Raw genomic sequence first — 6,850 nt, forward strand, 5'->3', positions numbered from 1 at the left:
TATTATAATTAGCTGTTTATCATACCTTGTTTTGTATGCTGTTCTTAAGTATATAGTGTTAGTTCGTGCAGATTTTATTACAAGGAGAAGCATGCAATGAGCCTTTTTATAAGAAAATAATCCTTCAGCACTATATGTAATTGCATGGTGAAGTTATAAACTATTTCAATTATTATCAATTTCAAAAACCATAAAAAAATGTTTTTTAGGACAAACAGGTTGATGCGTTCGATATTGTAATTCAGATGCCCATTCAGTCTGAATTGTTTATAAATAAAGAACAAAATAATGATCCATAATCTCATTAAGAATCGTGATAATATATACTGCACAAAAATATTACTAGTTATGTGAGCGAAATTCATTTTCTGAATATAAATTGAATAATTAAGAAAAAAATCGTCTATAGTCACAGCTGTTAAAGAGGGTCTGCAGTCCTACCACAACGCTTGTTATTCCTGTAGTGGTATTAATGCGTTCAAGACTATTATCAGAACATAATGGCATTAAAACCTATGCTTTTTAACACTGTATACTTCTATTCTCCATACTCAGTTAAAATCCCGACTTAAAAACATTATACATCGTTGTTTGTTGGGGTTTAACGTCCGAGCAGCAATATTTCAGCTATATTCGGACGATGAACATGAAATTGATGAAAATATGAACATGAAATGATGGTGATGAAATGAAAAAGGGATCGGACACAAGGAAAATGGGATCGACAAATTTTGATTGCCACTGGAAATAGGGAGAGATGTGTAGGGTCGGGCAATTTAGCCTCCTGTGGTGGAGCCCTATGGTTCCTACTCCGGGAGAATACCACAGTAGGGTTCTTTAACGTGCGAGGAACTTGGATTGTTCCCAACACGGTGCACCACTATGGTTTGCGGTCAGGTTTTCCGTATTATAGCCTAACAACCTCAGCATGTAACACACCAGGGGTACCCCATTCCACCACCTGGGGCACACATCCCAGTTGCTCTGTGGGCAGAGCACCCTCGCCTTTTACGACAAGCTTAGCGCTGCTGCAGGCCTATTCTTTTAACACCCGGACCTGCACAACTAGATATAAATATATGGTACTTGGTAGAGATTCCTCATACGTTGTAAGAAATATTCCAAATCATCTTCCAAATATACAGGAGAAGATGCTGGAATTTTTAATCGTCAACATATTTGTCCAGTGTGGTGGACGCGTTTTATAACAAACGGTCGACATTCCAATGAGAACACTTTGTGCTCCTCTACTTGGTGACCTATTCCTTCACTCTTATGAGGCTGATTTTATACCTGATATGATCCGAAATATGACCTGTTGTTCTTAGGCTATAATACGGAAAACCTGACCGCAAACCATAGTTGAGCACCGTGTTGGGAAAGATGCCACGTTCCTCGCACGTTACATAACCCTACTGTGGTATTCTCCCGGAGTAGGAACCATAGGGCTCCGCCACAAGAGGCTAAATTGCCCGACCCTACCCATCTCTCCCTATTCCCAGTGGCAATCAAAATTTGTCGACACCATTATCCTTGTGTCCCATCCCTTTTTTTTTCATCATTTCATGTTCATTTTATCATCAATTTCATGTTCATCGTCTAAATATAGCTGAAATATTGCTGCTCGGACGTTAAACCCCAACAAACAAACAAACATCAAAAACTGTTATTGACTGAAAACATTCAGGACATAAAAGTCCCCACAAAATCCACCAATTTTACGGTTGTGATCACTTTTTCCCCATTGAAATGGGAAGTTGTAAGCTCCACCGGTTAGATTGACATAGTTAAGCATCATCAGTTTCATGTGATGTCAAAGCAAACTCGATACCGGTTGCGTCGGAACTAGAATTAGTAATTATTGAGCAATAATAACCATACGTATTGTTTTGAAATATTAGTTATTATACTGGGGCTTATAAGATTGCCGCACTTCTTTTTTTGGTCCAAAATACGAGGCCGACTGAAGTAAGCAGCTAATGTGCATTTAGTAATGCTCGTTTACTGGTTTAATTTCATGAATTTTTAGAATGTTACTTATGTTTTCCAATTTTAATGAAATCTATATTTTATTCTTTTCTGCAGTATAAGAGTAAAGCACCATCACCGTTTCGGAGTCTTACAAGACTTCCCCACTTACGTTTGCGTTGTTGATTATCCTGACGGTTTGTTACGCTAACGAACAACGCATATAACGTCCGTTTACTAAAACACGTACATACGAATTTCACATTCATTCTTCGCCCTTTCTCATTCCCCGTGCAGATCCGGGTGTCAAAAGAATAGGCCTGCAGCAGCGCTAAGCTTGTCGTAAAAAGCGACTAAATAGTGCTCAGAAACCTAGCCAGGGGCTAGGCGCTCTGCCCACAGTTTGTTTTGTTTGTTTGTTTGTTGGGGTTTAACGTCCGAGCAGCAATATTTCAGCTATATTCAGACAATGAACATAAAATTGATGATAAAATGAACATGAAATGAAGAAAAAAAAAGGATGGGTCACAAGGATAATAGGGTCGACAAATTTTGATTGCCACTAGAACAAGGGGGATGGGTAAGGTAGGGCAATTTAGCCTCCTGTGGCGGAGCGCAAAGGTTCCTACTCCGGGAGAATACCACAGCAGGGTTCTTTAACGTGCGAGGAACGTGGCATCTTTCCCAACACGGTGCACCACTATGGTTTGCGGTCAGGTTTTCCGTATTATAGCCTGACAACCCCAGCATGTAACATGCCAGGGGTACCCCATTCCACCACCTGGGGCACACATCCCAGTTGCTCTGTGGGCAGAGCGCCTAGCCCCCGGCTAGGTTTCTGAGCACTATTTAGTCGCCTTATACGACAAGCTTAGCGCTGCTGTAGGCCTATTCTTTTAACACCCGGACCTGCACGGGGCCTCTACCCACAGAGCAACTGGGATGTGTGCCCCAGGTGGTGGAATGGGGTACCCCTGGCGTGTTACATGCTGGGGTTGTCAGGCTATAATACGGAAAACCTGACCGCAAACCATAGTGGTGCACCGTGTTGGGAAAGATGCCACGTTCCTCGCACGTTAAAGAACCCTGCTGTGGTATTCGATACGAGTAGGAACCTTTGCGCTCCGCCACAGGAGGCCAAATTGGCCGACCCTACCCATCCCTCCTTTTTTTCTGGTGGAAATCTAAATTTGTCGACCCTGTTGCCCTTCTGTCCCATCCCTTTTTCATTTCATCATTTCATGTTGATTTTATCATCCACTTCATGTTCATCGTCTGAATGTAGCTGAAACACTGCTGCTCGGACAAAAAAAAAATAATGGATATTACAAATTAATATTTTGATATATGTTTATTTATATTGTTTGTTTGTTTGTTTGTTGGGGTTTAACGTCCGAGCAGCAATATTTCAGCTATATTCAGACAATGAACATGAAATGGATGATAAAATGAACATGAAATGAAAAAAAAGGATGGGTCACAAGGACAATAGGATCGACAAACCTTGATTGCCACTGGAAAAAGGGGGATGGGTAAGGTCGGGCAATTAAGCCTCCAGTGGCGGAGCGCAAAGATTCCTACTCCGGGAGAATACCACAGCAGGGTTCTTTAACGTGCGAGGAACGTGGCATCTTTCCCAACACGGCCCACCACTATGGTTTGCGGTCAGGTTTTCCGTATTATAGCCTGACAACCCCAGCATGTAACACGCCAGGGGTACCCCATTCCACCACCTGGGGCACACATCCCAGATGCTCTGTGGGCAGAGCGCCTAGCCCCCGGCTAGGTTTCTGAGCACTATGTAGTCGCCTTTTACGACAAGCTTAGCGCTGCTGCAGGCCTATTCTTTTGACACCCGGACCTGCACGGGGCTGTTTATATTATACATTTCTATTGTATTAAACATGTTATATAATAAAGATATTTTCCGTTTCAGATTTGCCGAGTCAGTCACAGGAAGAACTGAAAAGAATAATTATAGGCCGAGTGCTTCAGAACATTCTTAAATCTTAACAATGGGGCATTATCCTTGTGGAGTGAGTGGGCTGTCTACAGAAATTCGTCACCACGCACCATTATTGAACCCCAATTTCAGAAGGCACCGTTCCACTTCTATATGACCAAGTAGAACTTGATTTTTGGCTTTGTCGTTTCCTAGTTGAAATTAGACGAAAGGATGGAAAAGACTATCCGACAAAAAATTTACAGAATATTACATCTGGTCTGCAAAGGTGTTTGCGAGAAAACGGCAAACCAGAAGCTACTCTAATGGCAAAAACAACTTGAATGTTCCCACTTTACAAAAAGCATTAGACTTCCGCATGAAAGAGCTTAAAAAGCATTAGACTTCCGCATGAAAGAGCTTACAGCGAAGCCCCGTGCAGGTCCGGGTGTTAAAAGAATAGGCCTACAGCAGCGCTAAGCTTGTCGTAAAAGGCGACTACATAGTGCTCAGAAACCTAGCCGGGGGCTAGGCGCTCTGCCCACAGAGCAACTGGGATGTGTGCCCCAGGTGGTGGAATGGGGTACCCCTGGCGTGTTACATGCTGGGGTTGTCAGGCTATAATACGGAAAACCTGACCGCAAACCATAGTGGTGCACCGTGTTGGGAAAGATGCCACGTTCCTCGCACGTTAAAGAACCCTGCTGTGGTATTCTCCCGGAGTAGGAACCTTTGCGCTCCGCCACAGGAGGCTAAATTGCCCGACCTTACCCATCACCCTTTTTCCAGTGGCACTCAAAATTTGTCGACCCTATTATCCTTGTGACCCATCCTTTTTTTTCATTTCATGTTCATTTTATCATCCATTTCATGTTCATTGTCTGAATAGAGCTGAAATATTGCTGCTCGGACGTTAAACCCCAACAAACAAACAAAGCTTACAGCGAAAGGTGTTGGTATTCACCATAAACTTGCTGATCCAGTGACCATTTCTGATGAATTGCGACTGTGTGACGGCGAAGTTTATGATATGAATTTGGCTAAAGGTCTAAGCTATGCTGTTTTCTTCTATAACTGCAACCTGTTTGTTTTTAGAGGCATGGACGAACACCGTGATGTATGTGTATCCCCATTTTTGGTAACTTATGATTCGGCTTCTAACAAAGACAAGCTGGAATTCTTTGGACGGGCGTCTAAAAACTTACAGGGTGGTTAAAATCGACGCAAGGTAAAGCCAAAGCATATTACACAATGGGAAGATGTCGGAAACCCTAGAGATGTAGTTGGTTTGTTTAAAAGGTATCTATCCCACATTCCAAATCGAAGTCCGTTCTACAGGCGACCGTTGGAGAATTAATGAGGGGATACAAGTATTTGGCCTTAACAAACATTCTACATAGTGCAAGTATTGCCAGGCAGGACCAAAACATATCAAACCGTTCCGGGAAAGGTATCATGTGTCACAGTATTGTACAACCAAGCCTTTTACCATAAACCTGTTTCAAGCAGAAGCGGACACAAAAGTAACGCCATCGAAATTTACAAGCGATCCGGAATAGAAATGGAATCAAATATTTCTAAGGCTCTGCAGCCGCTAAATCCCCTTCCTCACTATGTTAGTGCACAAAACCCGAATTTACCACAAAAAAAACGATACATGTGTGTTCAGAAAAAGAACTAAAAGACTGAGGGTGAAACTGATAGCAGATTTGAAAAGAACGAAATATTAGTGATATCAGTTTCGTCATGTTTAAAGAAAATTGGTTTAGAAAAAGATGAGAAATGAATTTGTCTAGAAATTTAATAGATATATTAAGATTTATAGTTTTTGTTTGATTTTTATTAAAGCTTTGGTCTCACTTTCCATGGCTAAGGGCCTCCTTTAAATATTTCATTTTTGACTATTCACATAAAGTCCCCTAATGTAATTAGCACAAAAGTCATATACCATAGTTTTTCATTATTAGGGCTAATAAAAACCCTACTGATAACCAAAATTGGTGATGCAATATCACATAATTGTTTGTATAAATATGGTTGTACTAATGTGTGGTTATATGAAGGAGTAAAAACAGGATGTATTTTTTATCAAAATTTAAACAAAGAGCTGTAACAGTAGATAATTTGGTGAGTGAAATAAATTCTTTTTTTTTAAACCAAATGCCATTTGAATAAATATGTTTATAAATGTAATGGTTTGCAGTTTTATTTGGACCGTCCACTTAACTATAATTATGAACCATATATATGCAGATATAGATTGTTTTTTTTTTTTGTTTGTTGGGTGTTAGTAGAATAGGCCTGCAGCAGCGCTAAGCTTGTCGTAAAAGGCGACTAAATAATGCTCAGTAACCTAGCCGGGGGCTAGGGCGCTCTGCCCACAGAGCAACCGAGATGTGTGCCCCAGGTGATGGAATGGGGTACCCCCTGGCGTGTTACATGCTGGGTTGTTAGGCTATAATACGGAAAACCTGACCGCAAACCATAGTGGTGCACCGTTTTGGGAAAGATGCCACGTTCCTCGCACGTTAAAGAACCCTACTGTGGTATTCTCCCGGAGTAGGAACCATAGGGCTCCGCCACAGGAGGCTAAATTGCCCGACTCTACCCACCTCTCCCTATTTCCGGTGGCAATCAAAATTTGTCTACCCCATTATCCTTGTGTCCCATCCCTTTTTCATTTCATCATTATTTCATGTTCATTTTATCACCAATTTCATGTTCATCGTCTGAATATAGCTGACATATTGCTGCTCGGACGTTAAACCCCAACAAACAAACATATAATTCAGTTTTTCTTTTTGTGCAGAATTTATTATCACAATTCTGTACCTCTTTAACTATATGTTTTATCATTCAGACCGTACTCGCTTCTGAATTTCAATGCTTTGATCATCTACCGTATTGTTAAAGAGAGTTTAATACGTGACAATGTTTCTC

The sequence above is a fragment of the Perna viridis genome, chromosome 6 (assembly GCF_037379345.1).
Source record: "Perna viridis isolate PV_CMFRI_1.1 ecotype Kerala chromosome 6, ASM3737934v1, whole genome shotgun sequence".
Taxonomy (NCBI): Eukaryota; Metazoa; Mollusca; class Bivalvia; order Mytilida; family Mytilidae; genus Perna; species Perna viridis.